The following is a 27,816-nucleotide window of genomic DNA, read 5'->3' as shown; positions in this document are numbered from 1 at the left end:
GTGGAGCATCCCAGTCCCCTGCTGCCCGTCCTGGCGTGGTGCTCTCCGCCTTTTTGAGGTGGAACCGCTCCTAGTCGCACCTCAAAGTCAACAAACGTTGACTTTTTTCAGCACGCAAGCGCAAGACACCTCTGCCAGTTTTCGTGCAAACTCTCCGCTACCTCCCAACCCGAGTGCAGCCGGACGTCTGCGCCGCCCGTTTCCCCGTGCTGCGGGGCGGTTATTCCTCCCTCCGAGCGGCTCGAGGTGGCTTTACCTCGGGCTCTCGCTGCTCGGCACGGCACGATGCTTCCCTGCCTAAGTGCCGAAGAAACCTTCTACCTGCGGGCAGGATCAGGCCCATTGATACCTTGTGCAGGGAAGCTGTTTGGAAGCCCAGGAAACCAAATGCAAACAAAGCAAATAATTAATGTTGTTATATTTTTGGTGCAATGATTATTAAGGATTTCTCACCACTGAAATATGTAAAGTTGACACTAATATCAATGCTGTTATCAATATAATTAGAACAATCCTGGAGGTACAGTATCTAAATAGTTTCCCAGTGGAGCAATAGAAATTAGATTGCAAAGCTGTGATATTGAGTGTTGCGCTGAGGTACTTGAAGGATGTGTCATCTTGCTTTTCCAAAAAATACGGCGCTCGCTATGCTATTTTTCTTTTTAATAATTCTATTTGAATTCTATTCTATTTTACTAATTCTACAAATACTATTTGAAAAGAAGTGATGAATCCTGCAATTCAACAGGATTTAAATGCTATCTTGCTGGTATTTCTTTCCCATGCATTTTATCTGCAATATTTGTAACGAAGATAAGGCCCAGCTGCGATGAACCATTGCAAAGAGGGAAAGAGGGACCTCACCTGCAGTAATTCTGCTCCGTCAGCTCCCGCAGCCTTTTGCAGCCAGGGCTGAGCTGGGGCGGCGGCGGGGCCAGCGCCTGCACCTCCCTCTCCATCAGCATCACCTCTCTGTGCAAACCTGCTCTGAGTACACCCCGAGGAACCCCGGCCGTATTGCTGCTGGAACAACAGGGTAACACCTCCTGGAATTCCCCCCGAAAAAGGCGATGGGAAAACTAGGCATCGAGCTGGGGAGTTTTCCGCCCGGAGGGAAGGCGCGCCCGGCGGCTGGGTTATGTGTGCTGCCGATTTGCTTAATTAGAGAACCTGGCTGGGCCTCAGCAAGTGGGATGTCTGTGGGAGCACCGTACGGCAAGGACTGTGTACTTGAAGGAGATTGCCTCTAAATGGAAGCCGAAGACATAAACCGCAGAGAAATAATGAAGGCTTTTTGAAAGCAAGTCCCAGAGATGAGTGGGGAATCGCAGGAGAAGAAGAAAAGCCTCACGCTGCAAGAGCAACGTGGTCGGGACAGTACTGGTAACCTGTGGAAGTCCACGGCTCCTCTCCAGCCCACGGGAACAAAGAAAATGGGAAGTTACATATCAAAGATGCTCGAAATTCATATTTTAAGGAAAGACAGGAAACCCCTGTGAAATGCACACGTTCACTCCTTAGGGTGGCTGTTGTGCTGGACGCTACAGCTCAGGCTAAAAAGTGAAGCAATTCAGAGCTGACATAATTAAACTGATGAGATAATTAATCCCCCCCTGTGATTACCCTGAAGGAGAAGCATTAATAGATGTAAATATGATGAATTCAAAATGCAAGTGGATAAAGCGAGAGGCCCGGCCCATTGCAGAAGTATTTTTCCGGTGTGACGAAGAGGTCAGGATCACGGCGCCGGGCTGTAGAGCCGATGCCCCAGGAAGGCTGCTTGGACAGTGACGGCCCTGCAGAGCCGTAGGGCGAGAGCTGAGCTTTGCGTGGGTGTGCACGCTTTAGGGCAGGTGTATTTTTTTAGGGTAAGTGTATTTTTGCAGTAAGTGCATCGAGGTTCAAAACCAGCTTAAAGTTCCAGCATCTTGCATTCGAATTTAAGACTAAGTATTTACCCAGGAAACACTCTTCCTTGGATTTATTAAGCGCGATGCCACGTACCAATGTTCTGCTTCCGGCTAGACTGTAAGAAGGGTTCTGTGACACCGGCATCTCCTATGTTTCAAATTCTAGTCCACAAAAAGAAAAGAGAAAAAAAAAAAAAAAGTGTCTTAAGTTCTTCTGTACGAGTATTGTTATGGGGGAGAACGTCCAGTGTGCTCAGCAGATTTTCCTTCAGCACGAGAAGCTGTTTAAATTAGTATTACTTTGTAAGTGTTCACAACACTTCTCTCTGCGCGCTCTCATCCGTGCTGTATTGGTTTGCAGTTCCTGAAGTCCGGGTGTTCTCTCCTGTGCATACGTCCCACCAGCGTTAACCGCAGCAGCAGCCCCCCAGCCCTGCCGTGGGCACCCAGCCGTCCCCGAGGGCTGAGCCGGGGCGCGGGGTAAGGCAGCAGGGCTGTCACCTGGGATCGAGAAACCACCCCAAGCCTGCCCGGCTCCACCTGAGGCACGGCATCACGGGTAACACGTTGGCTCGGTTACTACAGCAGTTAAGATTTACTTATTTCCATGTTGCGTAATTCCAGGTGAAAAAGGAAAAAAGAGAACTAAAAGAATCGCACAGAAGAAACTGACTGACCCCAAGTGTTGGGGCACGGACGTGTCCCGAGGAGCCGACGCGGGGCAATCGCAGCGTACAGGGGAACATCCCCCAAACAGCCCCTTCCAGAAACATTTCGGGTTACAGTCGCTGTGGGCAGCCTGCTAGGAGAGGGAGGCAGAAGGCATCTACTATTCGTAATGAAGACGTGTCAATATTAATAAGGTGCGCACGTGTCTCTGTGTGATTTTAACATATAACGTATGGAGGAATGCCAGCTGCTTAAACCTCAAGTTATGTGGCATGCACAGAACATGCCTCCTTGTCCCCAAATGTAAGATTTGTGAATATCAGATGGCAAAAACCATAAACAAAGGAGCACAAAATATACCGATAGCTAATTCGACTAGTTATATTCTTTATTATGCTGTCTTTCTTAATGTAATGTGTCTCAGCTGCCATCGGGCAGGAATCCATTGTGAATAAGCTGTCAAGTTTAATTGGGCTATACTGTGAAAATACATAAATAAATCCTTTAATAAATAAATAAACCCACCTCTCTCTCAGGCAAAAGGCAGTGGAATGTGCACACTCGGAATCCAAGTCTGTTAAAAAAAAAAAAGTTTAAAAAGGTTAAAAAAAAAAAAGAAAAATCTGCCAGGAACTGTTTTAGAGGCAAAACAAAGAAATGTAGTGTTCTACGTGGATTTGTGAAATCCGCTTTGGGGTGCAGCCTTGTACGAGGTTTCTGGATCTCTCGTTGCAGACGCGGTTGTTCCTCGTGCTCAGGGACGTTCCTCTCATCGGAGAGCTGGGTGTTTCCGTCGCGCGTGGCCGTACCTGCACCATTGCCCAGGGCAGAGCTGACGTCTGGTTTCATCGGTGTTACTGTGAAACCGTGAGATCTAGATTTAAAGCCTGAAGTTTTCTTTTGAAAGCTATTACTATTACTTCGTCAATTAGAAACGTTAGCCCTGCAAAACATTACCGTTCCGCCACATTTCTTTTTCTGTGCAACAGCTAGGAAATGACGGTCCCCATTCCCTGGGGTGTGCTCGTACCCGTAGCAGCGAGAGCAGCGGTGGCTCCGTTCAGCCGGTTCCTACGCGGACGGTCCTCACCACCGTCTGGTCTGCTTCTTTCAGTGCGCTGCTGGAAGGAATTCATCGGTGGGAAAAAATCCATAGGCTACAAATTTTGCAGGAAGCGTAAAGATGATCTGGGAGGGGATTAGAAACTTTCGGTGACCTCAGGGGCGACTTGCTCTCAGGCCCAATTCCTCCTCTTCTCCCTCGCTTCCCAGCTCCCCAGTGCCCATCCTGGATGTGAAGTCTCGGAGCGGGGGCTGCAGCCCAGCGCCCACCTTTCGCCCCAGAGTCTGCCCGTCCGCGTCCCCTCCGTGCGGTGTGCCTGCTCGGCGGCTGGGGGCTGCCGAGGTGTACGGCATCCTGGAGCACTCAATCTATGCATGCAAACCTGAATTTTGTTAGATTAAGTGCTTTTTTTGGCCATGTGCTCCAAGACGGCAGCTACCTGCCACGAGCTGTATCTGCACGGAGATCCTCAGCTTCGGCGGGACTCTGCACGGACCAGCCCCGGAAAAAAGCCCTGCGGGCGCTGCAAAACCACAGGCAACCTATTGCTCTGTTCTGTGTTCTACCTCCAGAGTCAATGAGAAGTTGCACCTACTACAGGGCAATCTTTGTGTGACACGACATGATTATCATGGAAAACCTCAAACTACCTGAATCGCTCTTCTCAATCGCATAATTTTCAGCAGGCAGAAGCCCTGCAGCGAAACTTTCAATGAATTATTGAAAAGTGCTGAGAAGTACTTTGTGCAGGTAAAAAGCAAAATACATATAAGTCTGTAAGTCTATTAACATACAAGTGCAAAAGAAATAAAGTCTGTGTGGAGGTATTTTGTACAAAATAATTGTTTCCTCACTTTTAACACGGTCAAATAAAAGAGAAAGATATAAACTTTCTGATGCGCTTCAGTTCACGTTGTTACGCATTCATCAATAGGCCTGTAAACATGATGCATTCATCAATAGGTCCGTAAATAAACTTTTAACAGCACGCTGAGGGTATCAGGAAGAAAACGGTAGTGGCCATAATCAGCATAAACAAGATTTGATGAAGCTAGAAGGAGAGCTCAAAAGGAAAAATTACAGGCTGATTGGGGTGAAACGGGACTGGAGTCATGTGTCTAAACTACAGGAAGAAGAAAGGCAGGGAAGGTGGGACTGTGGAACGCTTTGGAAGAAGGAAAGAGAAGTAAAACCTCATTTTCCCGCGTAATACTGAAATCTGCCAGAGAAACCGGCTCCAGGGATGGCGGCTACCACGAGATCATGGTAGCTGATAGCAATAGTGTCTGTGCAAACGGGGAGATTAGGAAGATGAACTCTTTAACTATGGCTTTGCAGTCTTTAATAAATTGGAGCAATGACAAAGTTGTAAGTGAGCAACTTCTGAGATGTGGTGAGAAGAGGAACTAGGAAAACCGTTTCTGAATTTAAGGATTTGGGCACAGGGGTGGCTGAGAGATGAGTAAGTATTGCAGCAGGTGAGATATTCTTTGCCATCTCTCTGTTTTCTTCCTTGCCCTGCTGTATGATCCCTTAGCCCGTACTGTATCTACAGTTTGAAGACCCAAGACACCCTCTCTATGACATTATTGTGTAGAGGATTTTTTTTTTTTTTTACTTCATTTCTTGCTTTGGTGTGTGCACATTTTTGTGCACAGAAATCTAACTTTTTGCTATTACTGGTTTGCGGTTTTGTTTGTTTTTCTACTGATCAGCACCACCAACCCGGTACGGACTGCCTCAGTACACTTAGGCAATGTGATCTGGTTTACCTTGAAAATCAGCAGGCTTTGGCTATCTGCCCCCTCAATGTTTTCCATTTGACCTTCTTTAACCTAACTTAGATTTTATGTTGGCTGTGGAAATCACATGCACATGTGCATCTTTATCTAACCTGTTATTGAAACAGGATTCGTTTAAGGTTTGACTCTGTTCACTCACATATTAACCTCCTTTTGCAAAACTGAAACAACCGTCATGGTTTCTATCAAGTAGACTGAATTTGTGCTTTGTCACCATTTTCTCTGTCTGAGGAAACATGACTTTGGATAACAGAGAGCGAATTGCTGCCTGGACCACTGCAACCAGCACGCTTGCTGGCGGAGTCAGAACTCACCCTTCCCTTGGCAGGGCTGGATTAATCACCGGTTACCCGACTCGCAGGCATGGGGAGACGAACACACGCAGAGCATCTGAAATGCTCCCTCTCCTTCTCCCTCTCAAATGGCCCCATACTCTTTGAATTCTCTGTGTGGGGGAAATCAAAGCGCAGAACAAACACTGTTTTGATATGGCTTTGAAGATGATAACAGCATCTAACAGAGGAAAAGAAGGCTTTGGGTCTGCAAAAAAGCAGTGATTGACATGACACACAGCCCAGGAAAAGTTTTCCCCTTAACAAGCAGCAGGAACCTCTCCGAGACTGTTTTACAGAAGCAAAACTTTCCCGTCCTCTCGTGCAGTTCCCCCCTCTTCAAAGCAAAACCATCTTTTGAGGCAAATGAGCACCTGTTTGGATCAAGATCCCGATGGGAGGAATCTCTCTTTGCTGAAGGTTTGTACGTTGTTCGCCCTTGGATGAAGCTTTCTCGGAAGGCGCTGCGATGCTCAGCTCAGGTGGCAAAGCCTGTCTGCGTGCTCGGGAAGTGCTCCACGAGGGAGGGCATCAGGAGCAGCCCTGTGGTTCCGCAGAAGCTTCCTTGGGGACTGCCACCCGGATAAAAACTCAGGAAGAGCTTTTGGATGCATAGAAGATGTTGCATCTATGGGGTCATTGGCTGGCTTTAAACCCAAATGTAGCACCAGGCGGGGAGAGGAGATCTCCTTCATCTCTCAGCTAACTCCGCACTGCCTCTGGCACTCATACTTACCTACTTCCTCACTGCTGTGAGGATTAATCGGTGTTTGTAAAGTAAGTATGAAAAATGGGCACAACACGGTATTTGAATTTTCAGTGGTAGAGACGACACACTGAAAAAAAAAAAGAAGAGATCCCTGGTCTGAAATACATTGTCCATCTTGCTGCTATTGGGCTGCCTTTGTCAGAAATGTTTTTCTAGACCCTTACGTCAAAAATGCATCATCTTTACGTGGGACGCTGCGATGTGGTTTGTCCATGGGTAAGGGCACGCTGGCTCTTCGTAGACCGCTTTGACCATCCATGAAATCACAGCGCTTCTTGGTGGGAAGGGTAGAGGCATGGGGGCTGTCTCCTGGGGCCGACCCACCTCCAGCTCCCACCGGTGCTCGATAGCACCGCGTAGAAGCAAGTGCGTTTGCTGTTGCAACAAAACACACAGGTAGGTTTATAACGATATTTTGAAACTGAAGCCTTCGTTAAACATCTATACTGCTGTCTACAGCAGCTTCTCGCGTCTCTGATGAGCTGTCAGAGATGCTGCAAATTTCCTCTCTGGTGTATCTCACACTAACAACAGCCGAGGACGATAAAATGTCTTTAAGTACCAGCTCAGTTGTATCTTTTTTCTCCATTTAAATCCTGGGAATGAAAGTAGCAGTGCTGGGGCTTTGCTGCTGAGTGCTGCTCCCAGCACGCAAGTCAATTCTGTACTTGCAGCGTTTCCTTTTATTTCACCGGTCCCCTCAGCCTGCGGACCGAGAGGGATCCCTCGCTCTTTGAAATGTGCATCGACATTTGGCACTGGGCTCTGTACCTGCCGTTAGAGAGGAGAGCGGGGAGTACAACTGGAACAGGCAAGACTGAGAAATTTTTCGGTTGCCCATCGCAGGCTTCTGTCTTTCTTCAGCCATCTTCTTCTCTACGAATGTATCCCATTATGCAATGGGAAAATCTGGCCTTACTTTTACAGTCCCATTAATGTTGGACAAATTTCAGGGAAAATAAATCCAGGTTCAGTTTTCTGACTATACAACAGTTTTGCCAAACATGTTCTGTTGCAGATTACAAATTTTATTTTCTAAATTTATTGAAATAGCCAGTTTTGAGACTTCCAAAGAAATAGTTCTGACTTTTAAACTGCATTTTAAACTATAGTCCATACCATCTTAATTAAAGTGCTTAAAATAGCAATGCGTTACTTAAACTTCATCAAACAACCCCAAGTCTCCTTCTCTGGTATGTAGGCTTCATGCTTTGGATCCTCACATCACAATGAAATACTGTCAGAATCCAGGACTGCTTTTTAGCATGTGGACACAGTTAGAAATCCAAAATATTTCCTCTCACTGCAGACGTTGAACCCTGCTGCCAAGCTCTGCTCACCCCAGGCATCTGCATCTGTGGGGTCCCACCTAGGTCGAGATGGCCCCAAAGCAGCCCCACCAAAGGACCCGGTGCGGGCGCTGCCTTGGAGCAGCCTGGGGCTGGTTCTGGTCTGAATTCAGCCCGTGCTGGGTTCCTTCCAGCTAGGTGAGACCTACTCGGTCCTGACGCTGCCTCTTTCTGTAACGGCAGCAAATACGGCCGCTCAGGCCGCTTGTGCATCACGTTAAATAGCAGAATAATCACGAGTTGAAGCCACCTTCCCCGTGTCGGCAATGGTCTGCAGCGGCAGCGGGTGTGCCACATCCTCCTGCTGGGCATCGACCCGCTCCTCCGCACCGACCGCTGCGGGAGAGTCTGGGCAATGGCGTGAAGCGGTTAGTTTTTTAACTGGGGGAAATTGTGTCCTGCCTCTTCGCTACGGGGTTTGTTTGTTTGCTTGTTTGTAATATATGACAGCAATACGCTGAGATAAGAAACTTCTTTTTTAGTTCTTTAGAAAGAATAAAAACCAACAATATTTAAAATCCTTTCGGCTGTTCTAAAATCTAATAAAAACAATTTCCTTAATTTTTTTCTTTCATTTATATGCTGAACTATCCATCACTAGTGATTTGTCAGATTTAGCTCTTTTGTCTGTTCACAAACTATCAATAAAATTGATCATTCTTCCTAATTGTTTGAGTGCTCCAAATGGCCATACCTGAAGCAGTGGAGGTTGTGCAATCCTTTTTAATGAACACGGCATCGCATGTTTGATGTTTCAAACTACGTGGTTTTGACTGGTGCGAATGGTCACCCAAGTGGTTATGCACCAACTGTCTTCAATTTTAGAGCCGAGAGACCGGCCCAAGCAGGTTGGGGAGCCTTGTACGTCCTGGGGAGAGAGGAAGGAAGGACCATGTGTATGGCACAAACTGGAATTTTGGCCACAAAATGAGCACTGGAAATGACTGCAACACAGGTATGGTATTCCTCCAAGGAGAGATTACTGGAGTAATAAAAGTCAAAGATTCTTAAAGTATCAGTGTCATTCCTACATGCACTTTACTTGCTGATTTTAATGATAACCAGCCCCTTCAGGAAATACATGTTTTCACGCACTATGGAAAAAAAGAATTAGATGATATGATGAGAAAGGGTGGGGAGCTTGGGACAATGAAAGAGAGGAAGTCAAACGTAGAATGGGAGAGAGGAACAAACCTTGGGTAAATTGAAGAGTTGTGGATATCTTACCAAAGGGAAAAAGAAAAGGAGATAAAATTGAAGGGCCTGGAAAAAACCAAAACCCCATGGAACATCGGAAATAGCTCCAGCTCCAGATCTGCCTGTTCGCCATGTTCTCGGCTGGAGGCAGCGATCTGTGGACCAGAAAAAGAGCTTTTACAAATATTAATATTTGACATTTGTTTTGCCGTGGCACCCAAACTCCAGTAAGACAAATATGCTTTGTTACAAAATATATGAGAAAAATTCGTGTCCTATCTACAAATTTTCCATCTGTTCAGCTCTTCTCCACATGTCGGACTGAATGTTGTCATCTCAGTCCCCAGAAGTCTGATATCTAATCTGCATCATAATTGCTCCTCCATAACTGACTTTTCCAAATCCTTGCAGGTGTGAAGGGATTGGCGAGAGGAGGGTCAAGCAACGTGGCAAAGCCGTTAATACTAAAAAGAGGTATCCTGGCATGTAACATTCCCTAAGCCTGGAGATGTTGTCCAAAGGCATCCAAAAGTGTCCAGATGAGAAATGAAAGGCTAGTGGCCTGGCTCGTGGATGTTTTTCTGGACATCTCACCATGGTTAGGTTTCCATCCTCCCTTGGAGGTGTAGAGCATCTCCCACATATTGACGTTTTTGCAGGAAATTACCTTCCCAAACAGATTCTCCCGGGGCAGTACCCTGAAGCGACAGTTTCTGAGGGCTTCAGCTCTTTTCCCTCCTGTTTCGGACACTCCGGCACACAGGCACTTTTATTTGCTTTCTCTCTTTTGCTTTTACAGCCCTCCTCCTCACAGTCTGGGCATGACAGCTATGTCAGGAGGTAAAAGACAGAAGCCATAATTTAAACTGATGTCTTCTGTTTGATAGTGTAAGGCACTAAAGCAGATGCTGATAATCAAGATAATCAAATCAAGATACTAAGATCTGAGGGCTTCAGACATGCAGACACATTGAACTAGATGAGCAGCCCTGGCATTTATTTTGCTAACTCCAGGCTGGCTAGATTTTACAACCTTTTCCAGACAAATTATTTTGGGGCTAGGGAAAAAATTGCTGTGAATAGTAGGGCTGATCCTGAACAGGGGTCTAAGCTACCCTGAGCTGGTTAATCTCCTTGGACGTGGCTCAGCGGAGGCAGAGATTCATTTCAGCATCTTCCTCATAAGTGCTGGGAAAAAAAGATGCTTTTCACAGTGGCTAAAAGTACAGGGTATTACAGGGTCTGTGGTGTCCCTGGAGTGTCCTGCCCAGGCCACTGCCATATCGAAGAGGCTTTGTGTTATGAACTGACAACTTCTGGGAACAACTTTCTTGTTCCCAGAAACTCAGCGGTGTCCAACACACCCGTAGCACTGCAGCTGCTGAGCAAGAGCTGTGCAGAGTCCGCTCTCAAGAGGCGAATGAAAAATCCCCCAAGTCCCCAGTCGCCCACCAGCCAGGAGCTGAGCAGGTCTTGGGGCTGCTCATGGCCATCGCTCCCAGCCCCGGGATGCAGAAACGCTGCCTTCAGGAAGCTCGGCGGCACAAGCAGTGCTTGTGGGACCTAGGACCTTCACTGGCTTTCCATTCCCACCAAGAGAGAGTTATTTTTTTCCTTTTGTCTTGCAGAGCATAAGAAATGCAGGCCTCTGAATTTAAAAATACCGATGGTGTATGTGGGACGTGTAGAGCACGGCTGCTGCTCCACCGTGCCACGACACGCTTGCCCAGGGCCTGGGAGAGACCTGGTTGCCCTCTTGTGAGCATGAGCACTAGGGAACACAAAACTATTGCGTTTCATGTATTGAGGCAATTTCTATTTTCAGTTTTTACCCAGAGCCTTAAATGTTCCTTGCTTAAATTACTAGCATGATATTAAAGAGCTGCTAACCTTGCAAGCACCACAAAGCACAGAACCCTTCCACTTTTTCACAGGACTCTTCTTCCATCCAGGCAGGACTCCTCGCAAGCCAGTGCGCAGCAGCCTGAACAAACAAAGCACTAGAAGTGTTTTCTGCGCTGTCAGAAATGGTGCATATTTTGGCCTTATCAGCTAATTACAGCCAGTTCACCAGCTTGATTAGTCTAGCGCTTTGCCCAGGCATCCATCAAAAATGTTTCTTTTCGCTGATGAAGTTTACTGCCATGGACCTACTGAAGTACTGGGTGGGGTGTCTGCATCCAAAGCAATACTGCACAGTACACTTTGAGATCAAGATTTCAGCCAAAAAAATGTAATATCCTGAGTCCAGCAGCCTGTATCCCCTGGTTCCCTTCTCACTCGTGCACACACAACAAGGTAGGGGAGGAAATGAAATCTCGATTCAGGCCAAAGTCTTGACTCACATCTTCATTCAGGTGAATCTCCAAGACTTGTTTTTCCTCAGTTGTGTAACCTCATTATTTCATGCTTCGTAAATTATATGTTCAAAATAATGAGGAAGTGAACAAACAGTCGTCTGCCTTGTTTGCTTGTTCGGCACACAGGTATCCAGGACAGTCTGTACAACCAGGGGAAGAATGTGTAGCACGTGGGAAATGCACATCCACGAGCACAGCGAATGAGTGAGGATCTGCTTTGTTCACTGATTTGCCAAGAATACCCCGGTATAATTATGTATGGGAGTTCAGCATATAACAGGAAACGTTCTTTTGTATGTTTTGATGAAAGAATGAAGTTTTACTAATATGAGAACTTGCTAGAGGAGTCTGCAATTAGCTTCTTGCTGAGAAGGGGTGCAGGCAACCGTGGACTGTGCATCAGCCATGAAAAGCAGAGGACGCACGCTGGAAGACCTCTCTCTGCAGTGATATCAGGGGAGAGAGGCACAAAGGCCAGATGCTCTCCTGACGCAGACTGGAGTCATTCCTCAGCCTTCTGCAACTCAACTTAAACCAGCTGAAGAACTGGCTACAGACCTGGTTTACATTTTACCACTTTTACATTTTACCACTTTTACATTTTATGCGCAAATTCTGACACCTTTTGTGCTCTACCTGGTGGAGTCCCTTCTCCCAACAAGGATTGACAGAGATAGTGTTGTCATCTTAGTTTCATGACATCAAATATAGAGGAAGTCATAATTTGGGATCCTAAAGCTTGAAAAAAAAAAACCCAACCAAAAATGGTGTTGCATATGTCCTTCTTATCCCTGTTTTTATTTTTAAAAAACACATTCTAAGATGGGTTTAGGAGAGTTTGTGTTAGATGAACTTTGTGGCTGGACCTATAAAATAAAACTTTCTGTATCTACAAAGAATCACAACTAATAAGAAATAAAGTAAAAGCAATCAACGGTCTTCAGGTCTTCAGCTGCTATTTTTTTCCCCCCAGAGTTATCCAGTAGGGTGAGCAGATAGGCAATGAGACGCACCTGCCCATCGCTGACTCGGGGGTAGATCAGTGTAGGGCAATCAACCAGATCTCTGCTTTGCCATCTGATGGGCTGCCAGGTGCACTATAAATGTTATAGACCCAATTTCCTGGGAAGTCAAAGCAAGGTTTCTTCTTCTGGCGTTTGTCCTACTGCTGGATGAAAGGTACTGCACTGGTTTTGTTCCCATGGTGGTTGTGGGTGGCCGGGAGTGACCTGCCCTTTACCATATGAGCTTTTTAATATCTCCAGATAGGAGATTTTATGTGAGCCCTGCCCTTGCTGTTTAATAGCGCATTTCTGTGCTGGCTTAAAAGCAGAAAACAGAATTGGGATGACTTGAAAGCTGTTGTTTCTGAACCTTGGTCTTACTTTGGAAAGACCTTGGCTTTCAGTGGCAGTTGTGTCTTGAGACTTTCCACTTGGGTGTGAGTCAAAATGGGCTAAGAGGCATTACCGCTGAAGCCTTCAGAGAGTCAGAAGTTTGTCTCTCCAAGGTGGCTCCATAACTTCGGTGCAGATTGTGGTTTTTCTTCCCACAGACCTGACTGCAGATGATGAGCAGTGAAAGAGCTGCATAGGAGTAATCTCAAGCACCCCATTATTCTTCTCTCGAATGTAGACAAGTGGTACATAAAAGATATTTAATAATTTCCCAGTCTTGGCAAAAACCCAAGATAAACATATGTAATGGTTTTCAAGAGGAATATCTGACATGCTAGGTCAAATCAAAGCATGATATTTCACTTCTTGTAAGGAACATGCTGCTTTCTTCTTATCTCTGATATTATGTACTGTCTGAAGGTAACCAGAACACCTAACTCTTAACTTGAGTGAAGTTTATGATTGTTCGTCTCAAAAGCACAAAACAAGTGTGCATGTGAGGCTGTGCCCTGGACAGGGACATTGCCATGTATCGGTGTCTGCCTGGAGCCCTGCTTTGGTGGTCTGGGCTTGGTGTTTCAAGAGGCTGGATGGTATTTTGCAATATTTGTTTATTACTGCCTAAAGTGAATCAACAGTCAAGGTAACCAAGTAGTGAAAAATTCAGCATTTTTACTAAGGGAAATAAATAGGAGGTTCACCTGGGTTTTTTTTAATCTTTATAATCCTTCCTTGAATTGCGTTTGAACTTGAAATGACAAACATAAACCTGCAGTAGGCTTCACCCGGCTGCAGGTCGTTTCCAGCCCGTCGGCCGAGATACTGAAGTCAAGCCACGGCTGTTCCTTTTATCTTTGGTACTTCTGAAATAAGGCTCACAAACTTGGAATAAGTTGGCAGGAGTGGCTTATTCAAAATAAATAAATAAATCATCTTCTTGCCTGTAGACAGAATAAACTCTGACCTGAAGTTTTCTGGGAAACGCTGAATGGCAGATGATGGGTTTTTGCTTTGCAGGACTGTTCTTCAGGGGAAAGACTGAAACTTAACAGGAACAAATTTGATGCAGTGGCTTGGAGATTCTATAAATGCTTTTTAAATTAGTATTAATTGGTCACAGTTGGCACTGAAGCGCATTAGCTGGACGCTGACCTTTGTCCATGCGGCTGGCGTGGTGTTGGTGAGAAAAAGGAGCTGGAAGCAGTCGTTGGCTGGTGAAATCTGCCTAGGAGAGGTGTGGAAGGAGGGCAGGGATGTCCCCTGTGGGACAGCCTGGGGGGGTCGGTCAGGACAGCGGGCTCCCATGGCATTTACTGTCACGTCCCTTCCACCCCTTTCTGAAAATGAGTTGAATGTGTTGTGTTGAGGCTGGCATGAAAACTTGTCCTGACTTACCAGGCTTGGAATTAAGAAGTTCTCATGCTCAGAAGCGAATCTGTAAGCCAAAAAGATCTATAGCCATGAAGACTGACAGCCATAAAGGTTGTATATTCAAAACTTGCGAGTTCATAAATATTTACACATTTGCATGATCACTACTGGCAGCAGTTTGCCTTTGCTAGCTTAGAAGAGGCTAAAGCAGCTCAGCTGCTGGGACGTGAGTAGATTAGCACGGCTGTGAGTGAGGAAAATTGCTCTGGCTCTTCACCTAGTCCTTTTCTTCTTAGTCTGGGCTTGCTTTTGCTTTGCTTTGCTTTATGGGGAATTACATTGCCTGAGCAGCCTGAGGCAGGCAGACACTTTCAGGGGTGATGCCCGTGGCTATGCTGAGCCCCTGGCAGGGAGGTGGTTAATCTATTAATTAAATAAAAAAAATCTTAGGGTTTTTTTTTAAAGGGTAAAGAACTAGCTTTCTAATAATTACGACTCTTTGAGTGTCTAGGATCATCCTCCTGTGTACCTTCACATCTGTAGGGTTTGAAAATGGGCATTCCACCTGCGATGCCTGTTTCCAGACGTCTAGATCTACTGATCTCTACCTGCGTGGTTCATGGTCTTACCCAGGTTAGGTGTCTGGAATTGGATAAAGACAAGACAGGCTGGATGATACAACTAAAGGAAAGGGAGAGGCTAATATCTTAATAAAAGCGTCTTTCCAGTGACCCACCTGAGGGGGGGAGGCTTTCCCGCGCCTGGTGCTCCCCCAAGGTACCGCCGACCTTCAGTCGTCATCCAGAGAGCCGGCGGCGTGCGGGTTCTGGAAAGCTTTGCAGTGTGTAGGAGGACACCCACATCTTGTTGAAATTTGCATTATGTCATTTTACATGTGGTTATGTCTTGTGCCTAGTGATGCAACGTAACCCAGCCTAACCCCACTTGACTTTACGCAACAGGAGCGTCTCTTGTGCCGTTCACCACGGAGAGCAGAGCTGTGGAAGGAGGTGTTTGGGGCTCGGAAATGGATCTTTAATGGGGCATTTTGGAGCAGATACTTGCTATGCTTACTTTTAAAAAATTTTTCTTTTGAAAAAGCATTTTGACTTGCAGCATGATTTTTTATTTATATACAGGACTCTTAAAGTCTTTTTTCTGAGATATTCACTGTGCAGAAGTCAGTAACTATATTTTTTTTCTGCTTTATCTTCATATCTAATTTGTGTCTGGTGAGAGAAAATGGGGTCAAATTATTGAACATAAGTGTGCTGATACCATCAACAAACATTACAGAAAAAGTATCAAATAATAAGACAGTCCTTTCATAATTTTTTTATTTTGTAATTCTTGAGTGTCCGATGCCATGACAGTGTCCGATGGCAACAGCAAATGTAGGCAGTCGGGAAGGAAAGCGCACGCTAACCTTGCATTTCCCCCCACCATATGCACGCTTCAAACGTAAGGGAAAATGCTGTCGCAGCCTCTCATGTGCTACCCTGCTGCAGCCCCTACAATGCTGCTGCCACAGTTGATAGCGTGTATTAAAAAAAAAAAAAAAAGATATTGGCTTCAGAGCGGGGAATTTTTGCACAACTGCCTTGTTGCAGCTCCCCGGCTCCGGCCGCGCAGCCCGGGCTCTGCCGGCTCGGCAAGGCCCCTGGCAGGCTGCTTAGCCGCCCCGTCTCCCGGCTGCCGGTCTGCCCGTGGGCTTCTGTGGAGGCTGGGGCCAGCTCCCTGCCTCTGCTCCGCGCCGGTGACGGGCGCCTGGGACAGGCTCCCTGCCCGGGCGTCCCCCTCCGCCGCTGGGCATCCCCCTCCGGCTGCGTCCGGGGGCCGCTCCTCGCCCCTCCGGGACTAACGCCCGGGGCGCGCGTTTCGGCGGGCGCTCCTGCATCGGACCCCAGGCTTGGGGGTGCCTGCAGCCCCGGGGGTGGCCGTGGTGCTCCTTCCCTTCCCCTCCTCGCCGCCGGCTTTGCCCCCCGTCCCTTCCCCTCCTCGCCGCAGGCTTTCCCCGCGACCTTTAAATGCGAAAGGTCGCGGCGCCTCGGTGGGAAGCACGCCCGTGCATCACCCGGGCTCGGTGGCGGCTGCGAGCACCAGAGACACCTATAAATAAATTAAAAATTAGAATAGCTTCTGATTATAAGGGACAACTCCATGTGAATCTTAATTACTGTAATTGGTTCTCAGTTACTATGGTGATTGGTGGGCGCTCCAGAGATGCCTTTGATGGGTGATAGATGTTTACTCGCACACGAATTGTCACTGTTCGAGTGCAGCAGCCCCATCAGAAAATCAACATTTACCCGTAACTTGTACCCGGTGCTGGAAGATACGCTGCGTGTTGACAACCGCTGTAAATAAACACGTATTCAAGCTGCTATTTATTGTTCCAGGTAGGAGCTCGGCGATGGCTCCACGGGTACAGCCATCCCCTCTCTAAGGGTGGCTGGTGCTCCGGCCGGCACCCACCGGGCTGCCCGGGAAGACGCTGCCGAGCACGTGAAGGCCAGGGTGGTCCTTCTTATGAACTGGCATCAGCATGAACGATTAACCAGCTGATTGAGACGAGATATTTTATTTTGTTTTGCCTTAGGAGCTGCCCCCAATCCCTGCTCCTGAAATGGGGAATTACTGGCTGGGGAAGCTCGCCGCCGGCCTGGGGGTTCATTTTCGGAGGAACCCAGCTCAGGTGCTCGTGGTGACTGCGAGCACAGCCGGGGGCTGGCAGAGGTGGGGGGGACTCTTCAAGCATTTAAAGCTTTCTACATTAAAACAACTATTTTGGGCTGCATGGGGAAGCAGCAGCATCAAGCAGCAGAACTTAATCCTCACTTATAAAAACTAACGCTTTCATTCCCTCGCTTCATTCCTCTAAGGCAGAGGATGAACCCACAATATTATTTGTAAGCAGAACGAAGTTTCTAATGAAAAGCAAACAGAACGCCAGAGTGGTACTTCTACAGATACGGTTAAAATAATTCCCTGCGCAGTTCCACGGCAGATAAGCCCATACGTGGCTTGTACTTCTCTGCAGCCCGTGACAAATCTCCAAGTAAAAAGAAATACCTGCAGGGTGTCTGAACAAAACTTGTGCTACCCTGAGCTAAACTGCAATTAATAAAGTGACACAAAATGGTGTTGCACCTTTGAGCACAGCGATGAAAACTTTGATTTGCAGCGTTGAACAGAGCAAGCGCCGTCAGCCCACGGGAGCTGCAGCTGGCTTCACCTGCAGTATCAGAGCTGACTCATCTGTGCTATGGCCGTGAGAAGCCATAAATAAATAACGCGCAGGATCTCTCCCCCTCCAACTGCCTCCCTGATTTCCAGAATTAAGGGTGCTGTTTCGGGGCTGTTAACCTGGCCCCTCGGCCAGCCTGCATCAAACCCTTCCCCTCATCGCCGAGGCTTCGAGCCCTGCAGAACCGCTCCCCCGCTCCCTCTTCTCCCCCCTTGGCTTTCAGCAAAGCTCTGGCGAGTCGGGAAAGCGTGAGGCACGTGCCCGGGCTAATAATAGCCACGGCAATTGTAATTTCTTTAAAAATAAGGCCCCAAGTTTGGCGGAGGCGCTGGAAGGGTTTATTGGAGCCGCTGCCTGGAAGCGCTGGCAGGGTCAGACGGCGTTGCTCCGCGCCTTCGGAGCCTGCCGCTGTTTGCGCGGCGTTGGGGGGTTTGTTGTGATTTCACGAGCCTGCGATTGCCACGCTTCGGGAGCGGGATGGCACAACAGCCTGAGCACTCTCGCTCCCAAGGAGTCTTCCTATTTTTCTTTTTCCTTGAGCTTTTAAGACTGATATCAAAGAGTAGGGTGCGGGAGCAAAAGATCAGGATGACTTTAAAGGCAAGCAGTAGGTATATTTTTTTCTGCAGGCAGAATGACAGTGGTGTTAGAGAAAAGGAAAAAGTTCTAACCAGGGCTTATGGTATAACCAGGGGTTTAAATCCTACATGACCCTTTAAAACAGAAAGCAAAAATCACAGCCGTACAAGTGCACTGCTGGATCTCAAGTTTTTATGCAAATAAAATCAGGTATCGACAGCGGCGAGTTATGGCGAGCAGACATTTTTATTATTCCCAGACAAACGCAGCTGAAGCGGCGATGTGCCTGTCGCCGGTGTCAGGCGACCGCCTTGTTTCTATTTTTGTTTACAAACTGCATGGATTCAAAATCATGTGGTTTTCCTGTGATTCTTGCACTGAGTATTAAAAATAAAGATTAAAAGAAGGAATTTTGTAACGCATTTCATTTTTGAAAGCTTCTTAACCTTGCTGAGCTCTGCAGGGATCTCCCGAGTTGTGTTCGGGCTGGCACAAGCCGTGTGCTAAAAATCCACCAGGATAAGGACCTTGATTTCTGCTAGAAACTGCCGTTATTAGAAAAGTGACAGTCTCCTTTTTCTTTCTTTTCCTTTCTAACGGCGACAATAAATCTTCGTTTTTAGGGGTTTTTTCCTTTCCCGACCCTGACGCCGCTCCGGTGATCCCACCTGGAGCTGGGCTGGACCCGCTGCCCGGGGCCGGCACTTGGGCGCTGGTGAAGGCGGCCGGGTTCACCTGCGTAGCCCGTGTTTGCCTTCGCGGGAGGAGCCTTAACAAGAAATCTCTCCCTCTCCGACACACGCTTCATCGTTTAAAAGTTTATTCAAAGGCTTAACTCTGTCGTCGCCCCCCCGCAGCACCCCCGGTCCCCGTCACGCTCCTGTTTTGACAGCTGAAAGTACCGATGCAAGGCGTCTGCTCGGAGAGCAGGGCAGTGCCGCGGGATGGCGGGGGTTAACGGCACAAGTCACAAACTGCAACACAAAAGATATTAAGGGCGGGGGGGACGGGGACAAAAAGCAACCCCAATAAATCAGCAGCCTGGGGAAAGCCACGAGCTGGGCACCGTGGCTGCGCTGCTCCCGGGGTGCCAAAGCAACTCGCTTGCAAAAACGCTGCGAACACAAGGAATGTGGTTCGGAGGGATTTGCAATTATTGTCAGTATCTCTGCCACCTGTGCGTGTTTCTATACATCATAGGCGTGTGTATACACATATTTGTGTGTTTGCCATATGTACGTAGCGCGGAAGGAGGCATTACTGTTGATATTGCTGAAATTCTGCTTTTAACCAGACGTCGAATTAGAGCGATGTTCACCCACAATTGAAACTGAATTGTGAAGTCATTCAAATTTAATTGTGACTTTTGTTTTGTTTTCTTGAATGAAATAATTGAACTTAGTCCCTGATTATTATTATTATAGGGCAGGAAAAGGATGATTATAGAGGCAGCACCAGAAAACAAAGCTGCCATTACGTGTTTAATCCACTCGAGGAAAAGGGTTCTCAGACTTACTGAACTGGTCTTGTTGCTCTTTTAAAAGGACGCATTTTAATTTTTTTTTAAATAGAAATGTCAGTTAATTTGATTTATAATATGGAGCGTTAATGGAACAGAATCATAAAAATACCCTGCTCCGAGTGCACGCGGTGCGTCGTCTCCTCTTTAATTAGCGTAGGACTGCCGGACAATTGTAAGCACTAACAGCCTCCACTAAAATCAAATGCACTTTGTCCTGCATAGCATTAGCATCTAAACAAAAGTTTTTCTTTAAGATGGTCACCGATATGCAGAAGGAAAAGAACCCTCTGCTTTTTTTTTTTTTCCCCTCCTTAATTTTATTTTATTTCCAGAACAACGACTGCCAGAATATAGCAAGCAATGTTTTAAGGGGAAAAAATCCTGGCTGTAAATGTGCACAATATTCCACATTATATACATGTCATTTCTGAGCACTGTTGGAACGATGCAGTGTCAAATCTGTATGACAGATTGAGGTGAAAGCTGGGAAGAGGGAGCCTGTGAAGAAACAGCCCTGACTGAGTCAGGCATCCTATAGAATTTATCCTGCAGGCTATAAGTAACCGGTTTCATCACATAAAAGAAGGAGTGGAAGAGGGATAATTGTCTACTAATTTGGGTCTGGGCGGCGCGCCGGTCTAACAATGCCATCTAGCGCTGCCGGACCCCGGGGACCCTCTCCCGGCCGGGAGCCCCCGCGCGCCCAGCCCAGCCCCCGCCGCGCCGTCCCCCGCTCCGCCGGGGCCCCCCCAGAGGCTCCCCCAAAAAGGGCGGCGTCCGCGCCCATACCGGCCCGGGCTGCGCTTCCCTGAGCTGGAAAAACAAAAACCACCACCAAAAACTTTTCAAAGAACTGTTTTTTGGGATGAGGTTCCCACTGCGAAGAAGCATATATTAACAGTTCACATTGAAATTCCCTGCCCTTATGGGTCAGTAGGTGCGTTAAGCAATTCTCTGGAACTAGGAGCCTCAAAAGAAGGCAAAACAATGGCTTAAGTGTAATTTGTGCGGTGCTCCTACTTCTCCCTGTGTGTGCAGCACTCGCATGTGAGCGCGACCGACGTTTGTCACAGGTTTATTTGGGACCGGAGGGGAGGAATTACCATCAGGAATAAGGAAAAGAAGGCCGGCGGTCCTAACTGCCGAGGAGCCTAGGAGCTACATAGCAGTGGGCAACTTTCTTTTGTTTATATTTTTAATTATTAAAAAAAAAAGCTTAAATTTTCCGATTCCCCCCCTTTTTTTTTTTTCCTTTGCTCCCACTCAGTCGTAACAATTTTATGATAAAACACCCAGGCTTCACAGACCTGGAAAGCAACCGCTGAATGACCTCCCTTGGGAGATGGAGAAGCTCCTGGCCCCTCCAGCAAGGCGGACCAAGAACCCCCACCCCTTCGCATCCCTTCGGGGTCAGCTCGACCGGGAGCAGCGGTAAGAGGAGGGCGTCCGAAACGAGCCTGGGTGCGGACGGGCGGCCAGGGACCTCGGGCACCCAGAGCCGCCAGGGACAGCACCGGAGGCGACGGTGCATCGCGTGTATTGCTCAGGACTGTGTTATTCAGTCCTTACCACACCTGATCAAACAAAAAATTATCTTTGTTAAAGCATGACAGTATCCTCATCCCAAATTCTGGACAATTTGGGCAAAGGCAAGCAGCCACCGGTTACATTTTTGAATTCTGGGCTTCGCCCGCGGTTGAAGCGGATGGAGGCGCTGCCATCGATGAGCGGTTTCGGTGGCCGCCCCGGCCGAGCACGGCCGTCCCCGACGCTAACCTGCTGCTGCCGGGGGATCGCCCAGCACCTACCTCTGCCCGCGGCACGGTCGCGTGTTCCCGTTCAGGGCGTCGCAGGCTGGGGAGCAGGACCGCGCCTCTCCGGGCGCCTCCGCCACCGAGCCGCTGCGGGGGATGCTCGCGCACGATGCGGACCGGGGACTCGTTGCTCTCTGGAAGGCAAGCCCTGCAAATCCTGCCTTGCATTTGCCATGGAAATGAAAGAAAAAAAATCTTCCACAGGTGCAAGCAAGCGCAGGAGGGCAGGGAGGAGCAGGAGCGAGCGGTGCACATCCACAATGGAGTGACTTTTCCCATTGTCCTTTTTTTAAATGATTTTTTAATAATAACAACCTATAACCAAGGCTGTTAAACCACGGTGACGTAGCGCACCCTCTCATCTAATGCGGACGTACCCACGGGCAGGGATAAGGCTGTCTTGGTACCACGGGCGGCACAACCACCTCCTCGCTCTGGGTCCGATTTTGGGAACTGAGCTGTGCCTGGGCTGAGCTTCCAGTACATGGGCTTGGTTAAAAGGCCAAGCTTTCATTCATTTCTTTAAATTTTATTTTTTGAAAGAAGTTATGATATTGATATGTCTTGAAAATGTGAACAAATAGCATCGGGGGTTTTTTTGTTTGGTTTTGCTTGTTTGTTTTGGTTTGGGTTTTTTTGTGGTGTGGGGTTTTTATGGTTTGTTTTTGCCTAAATCCATAGCGTCTGAAGCAATTATTCCGGCAAGGCTGAAATATATCGCTCATCTCAGGAAGGCTTTTACATCCAAACACTTTGCCACACAGAACAAAGGAAGTAATTTGCTTTTTTCGGTGCCGGGACCTTCTGGCGAGGCCCTGTGCTGCCCAGCGCGCGGGGCCGGGCGTTTCGGGCTGCAGCACGGCCCCACGCGCGGGACCTGGGAAACGTGGCTGCGGCCGCGGATGCGGCGGGTGATGCGAGGGGGCAGAGCAGGGCGGCTCGGGGGCTTTCCTGGGAAATCTGCCTGGGTTTTGTCCGAAAGAGGCAACGAAACCCAGCAGATCCCTACGAGATGTTTTGATTTCATCCAGATGGCATTTTTCTGTTGGAAAAATGTTCCGTTTAAAAAAAAAATTTTAAAAAAAATCCTGCTTAGTCCTATAAATATTAAGAGTTCACGAGCTCCGTCCAAATTCCTGCCACTCGTGTGTGTCCATGCGCTGCCGACGAGCTCTTCCAGTGAATTTTGTGCAAATCATCTTTACAGAAGTGATGCGAACGCATCAAAACCTTCTCCGGCATGCTCTTCTGCAAAGCGGCAGCAGCTGAGTGCGTGGCAGTGTTATTTAAAAGAATATTCTTGGAAGGAATAAATCATAGGCTCTATTAATCCATCCCGAGGTCAGGGCGAGGACGCAGCCAGAGCGGTGTTTGTGGGGGCTCCGGTGACTTCTTTTAGCTGTCTTGGAGGAGCTGGAAACAGCCAAGAGTTTCTATTGCTATTATTTATTATTTTATTAAGAACTCCAGAGGTACTGCTTCCTCGGAGAGGTGGATGGCTAAAACGATGCTTAGAAGTGCCCTTAGATTAATTAATGTAGCTATAACAACTTTATTACAGAAACAGCAAGTGAAAGGCTGATATGTACCATTGCTTATCACGGAACACTTAAGCTACAGCTGTAATTGTTTATGTGAACATCAATCTTTCCTACAGGTTTGGACTTGGTTCAATTCTGCAGCTGTTGCGCAAAGCAGAACCTTCACTTCCCTGTGATTTTTTATTCCTACCATTAACTAACCCGGAGAAGGCTGACAAAGGCTAACGGGTCTTCCCTCTTGCCAGATGCAATTCAGCAGCCTGTGGATCACGGGCGTGCGGGCGGGTAGGTGTGAGGCTGTCCCCTCACGGAGCCCAGACGAGCCGTGGTTATTCGGCCGCTGCGCTTAGCACAGACCAGTTGTCGTCCTTCAAGCGACTGTCAGCAGGGTGGGCCCAGGATGCGATTTCCTAGAACATAGTTCATCTTGTGCAAGAAAAATAATTTTGATTAAGTTTGACGTTTGAGTAGGTGAACTTGAATAGATGAAGAAAGCAAAGACACATTAAACACGGTGCTAGGACTGTAGGCACCAGGCCAGTAAAAATAACCATTGCCTACGGTGGATATATCTACTCAGAAGTTACGTAGTCCTTACTATCCCTGATCAAAACTGTGGCTGCGATGGGCTGAACACCCGCTAGCAGCCTGGCAGAAAAATAGAAGTGGATAGACATAGTAACATGTAATATGTTTGATCTAAGCCCATTTTATTAATAAATTAATATTTATGATCAACGAGCGGCGCTTGCATTTCTTCTTTGTCAGTTCTCACCCCGCCGCAGCCACGTGTCATTATTAATTTACTGGTATCTGCATATTTTCAGAGCCTTAGTTTTTCTCCCCCTCGCACACTATTTGTATTGGAGATCAACCGATCGATGTGCCTGTCTGGTGTCACAGGTTAGGACGGTGCCACCGCGCTATTGTCACAGGCTGCAGCCCGCGGCTCCGGGGAATTGCGCGTGCACAATGCTCGGAGAGTCCGATCTTTAATTACTTCGTTTGCGAGCTGAGTGATTACCAGCGCTGGGTTCACATTCACAACAACCCTCAGAGTCAGGGTGTGCGCTGGTGAGCGTCGCCGCGGGAGCGGGCAGCATCTCCCACCTAGCACTGCCTTCATCCCAGGGCGCTTGGTGGTCTGCGAGCCATCTCCTCGTCACCCTGAGCGTGCGTCCCAGCGCTCCTTCGCTTCCTGCTCTCCTGCCTCGTCCACCAAAACCTTCACATTTTGCATTACCCCTATGGCCTCTCCATCCCAGCTTTCCTGGCCAGACCTCTTCCCCGGCGGTACCTGGGGTCAGTAGGAAACTTCATGGAGCGGCTCCTGCTGGGCTTTCATCAGGTGCTGGCCGCTTTTTTTCCCCACCACATTTTCACAGAATCACAGAATCGCACAGGTTGGAAAAGACCTTTAAGATCATCAAGTTCAACCGTAAACCTAACACTGCCAAGCCCACCACTACACCATGTCCCTAAGCAAAACCATGTCCCTAAGCAAAATTTTCATGTCTGGTTTAACCACTTCTCAGGCTACTTCAGTGGCCGTGTTTGTGGGCTTATGGCCAACCGTGTGCCGATGGCTCCTGGTCCCAGAGGCTCGTCCTCAGCTTCGTGCCCTCCTTGCCGCTGTGGGACCGCGTTGGTCCGAGGGGCCTGAGTTGAGGCTGGTGGGACCTGAGCGTGTAACGCGCAGGACAGGGACTGTCTCTTGTCAAGCGGTGCGCAGGCGTCGAAGAAAAAGTGTTATTTAACTTTTCATAGCATCCAGTGTTTTTGCCCTATAATGATATTTCTTCATTGCTTCCATTTATTTTCATAAAACCAATCCTGCAGGACAGCTTGGGGGGGCTCTGCCCTGCAGCGCCCGCCGCCCGCATTCCTGGTGCTGCAGCTCCATCTAGCAACCGGCCCACGGAAGGTGCCCGGCCCCGGCGCACCGCAGGCCACGGCCACGGGTGGAAGGGCAAGAGGCACCGCAGGGGCCGGGCGGGATGTGGGGTGCGGGGTGCAGAATGAGGGGTGCAGGACGTGGGACGCAGGATGCAGGGTGCGGGATGTGGGATGCAGGATGCGGGGTGCAGGATGCGGGATACGGGATGTGAGACGCAGGATGTGGGATGCAGGATGTGGGATACGGGATACGCCGTGGGGTTCCAGCGCATCCCCGGCCGCCAGCCGGCCTTCCCCTCCCCGCAGTCTCAGCGAGCCCATCAGCCACTTCAAATGTGACTAGAAATTGCTGTAATTAGTCCGTATCTCCTTCTTTTTTCTTCTTTTCCAAGTTTACGGAAGTTTTCTGAAATACCAGGCTGTGAGAAAGCTGTGCTGTATGGCAGACTCGGGTAGGCACAGGAACGAGCTGCTGGACTATTTTATCCCCCTAATGTTACAGATTTTTAGAAAGAGTTTCTTCCAGACTGTGAAGAGAGAAATTAAAAAGCCCTTCTCACCTACGTCAGAAACGCACAGGCACCGAGCGTTGGCAGGGGCTGCACCAGCCGGTACCACCGATCGCTTTTTCGTAGCAGTGTAATTGGCGTGTTTAGCAGATCACGGCAACTTTTAAATTCAGATATGGCTTATGCAAAACCGCATTGGGTGCAGTTTTCTTCTGCGAAGGAGTAGAAGGGCGGTTTAACCCTCTCCGGTCAATAGGTGCTGGCACTTTCCACTGCCAGCTCCAGCTCCCTGGATCTCGCTCTGGAGTTCTTTTGCTCCTTGGAATAAACGTGTAAACAATCTGCTCTGTAAGACACTGTGAAACTTTCTATACATTAAATAATGTAATTCAGTTTAAATATCAGTTCATTATCTGTTGCTTGGTAATATCTTTATCACTGGCAACTGATGGGAGCTGATTACGATGAGTTGCAGCTCACTCTTATTAATTGCAGTTGATTAACGTAGTTTGATATTACAGATACCCTTTCTCTGCTGCTAGATTTTGCTGGTTTTCAGCGGCTCTGAAGCCAAGGTACATGGGGAAATACCTCCCTCTAGTGCTAACGTCCGCACTTCTTTGTGGAATCAAATATACTGCCTTTGATAGCGCACAGATTTTTATTAAGTCTGATCTGGAAAATGCTGAGATTGTTTTTGATGCTATCTTCTCGGGCTTGGATCTTACGGCTCTTCCTGAAAGGGCTAACACTACTTTGAAGGAAAATACCACGTACTTAAAAGGCCAAGGGCAACGAAGGGAATAGAGATGCATAAAGGGAGACTTATCTAAGATTAACATTGCATGTCAAGGTATGAGAAATATAGGATGCCAAAGTAGATCTGCAGGGAGAAAATTGGTGTTCTGCTTCAGGTGATCTGAGCTACAATTTAAAGTTTTCCTAAGCTAGTGACTTCTCTAAGAAACTTGAGGAACCGGCAGGGAGGAAACACAAGACCTGTCCCGAGCTCGCCCAGGCTCAGCGGGGAAGCGGTGGGACCGGTGGCAGCTCTCCCCGTGGGAGCCGCCCGGGGACCGAAGGGGCAGCTCCGCGGCTCCCCGGTCCGGCCGGAACCCAGCAGCCTTTCCTCGGCAGGAGGGGGTGCTCTGGGCTTCCCGGGCTGATGCCCGGTTCTCGGCCGAACGAAGCCCACAGGCAGTCGCTAGCCCAGGCCCTACTGCTCGGGCCAGCTGGTCGGGCTTTACAAAAGCCCCGCCATGGAAACGGTGGATGCTGTGCATCTTCCGCGGGAACTCGCTTGCAAACTTTCGGTACGTTCGTTACAAATGTTCCAACATACGTGGGAGTAAAAAAACGGGAAGGGGATGACTGCAGATGACTGTAGAGTGACTGCTTCCTGCCATTAATTTCCAAAGTTATTTCTTAGAGGGTGTGGAAATGCTTGCTATGTTAGCACTCTAAGTTAAGTGTCTCAAATGTGCATTTAATTTGGATTTAATAACACCATTTTTCCTTATGAAAACTCAGTCAATTATTGAAAGCATTTCTTGAGGTTTAGCAATTATTTAAGAGATGCATTTACAGTAAAGTAATTAACTCAAATGGCATGTTCGTGGAAATAGTATATTTAAAACAAATTTAAATATTTGTTAGCGGAAGAAAATATTTTATACTACTGTAATTTGATAATCTTCACATTCATTGTCTCTAAAACTTTTTAGTATCATTTAGCAACTTGATGGAGAATTTCAAGAGCCTTGGGGAAAAGGCTCTCGGGGATATAATAACAATAAGTGCTTTTAAATGTGATACAAGTAATACGGAATGAGGAAAAAAAAATGTGACTGGCTCCAACTCTAACCAGCTGTCCCTGGCTTCTTTCTAAATTGTTTTTTTTTCTTATAGAAAAAAAATCAATTAAATGAGAAAAGATGAAGAAAAGGCAGGGGAAAGAACCCAGAAAAATCTCGATGGTTTGTTTTAGAACTCTTTTGACGCCCATGAACTTCTGAATGAACGGTCATTTGCTTTTGTATCTTCTTTCTCCCATTGCCCAGCGCAGAAGACAAGGCCCGGGTCAGGCAGAAAAGGCGGTATATTTTCCTGAAATCTCGGTGTCGCGCCAGTTCCTTCGGAGCCATGCGGCCGAGAGCCCCCGCCGGCATCGCCCCCTCCCGCGGCGGCACCAGCCGGGGGGTGGCCCAGCTCGGCCGGGCAGGGGGGGCCCGCTGAGAGCTCCCGGTTTATTTCCCCGCTCCCGCTGAGAGCTCCCGGTTTATTTCCCCGCTTTTGGGGTTCAACCTTTCTTAGCGTTTGCGTTGCGCCCGGCCGGTCCTCCCGCGTCCCTGGCAGGGTTCAGGCTCCTCCACCCCGCTGCCGGCGAGGAAGCAGACGGGCGGCGCGGTGCAGGAGGGCTGCGCTGTCGGGGCAGCGCTTGGTGCGAAGGGGAGTTGTCGGCAGCGAGGGCACCCGTCCCGCGGCCGGCC

This window comes from Mycteria americana, chromosome 9, assembly GCF_035582795.1.
Source record: "Mycteria americana isolate JAX WOST 10 ecotype Jacksonville Zoo and Gardens chromosome 9, USCA_MyAme_1.0, whole genome shotgun sequence".
Taxonomy (NCBI): Eukaryota; Metazoa; Chordata; class Aves; order Ciconiiformes; family Ciconiidae; genus Mycteria; species Mycteria americana.
The sequence above is the reverse complement of the archived record's forward strand: the minus strand, read 5'-3'. Positions refer to the sequence as shown.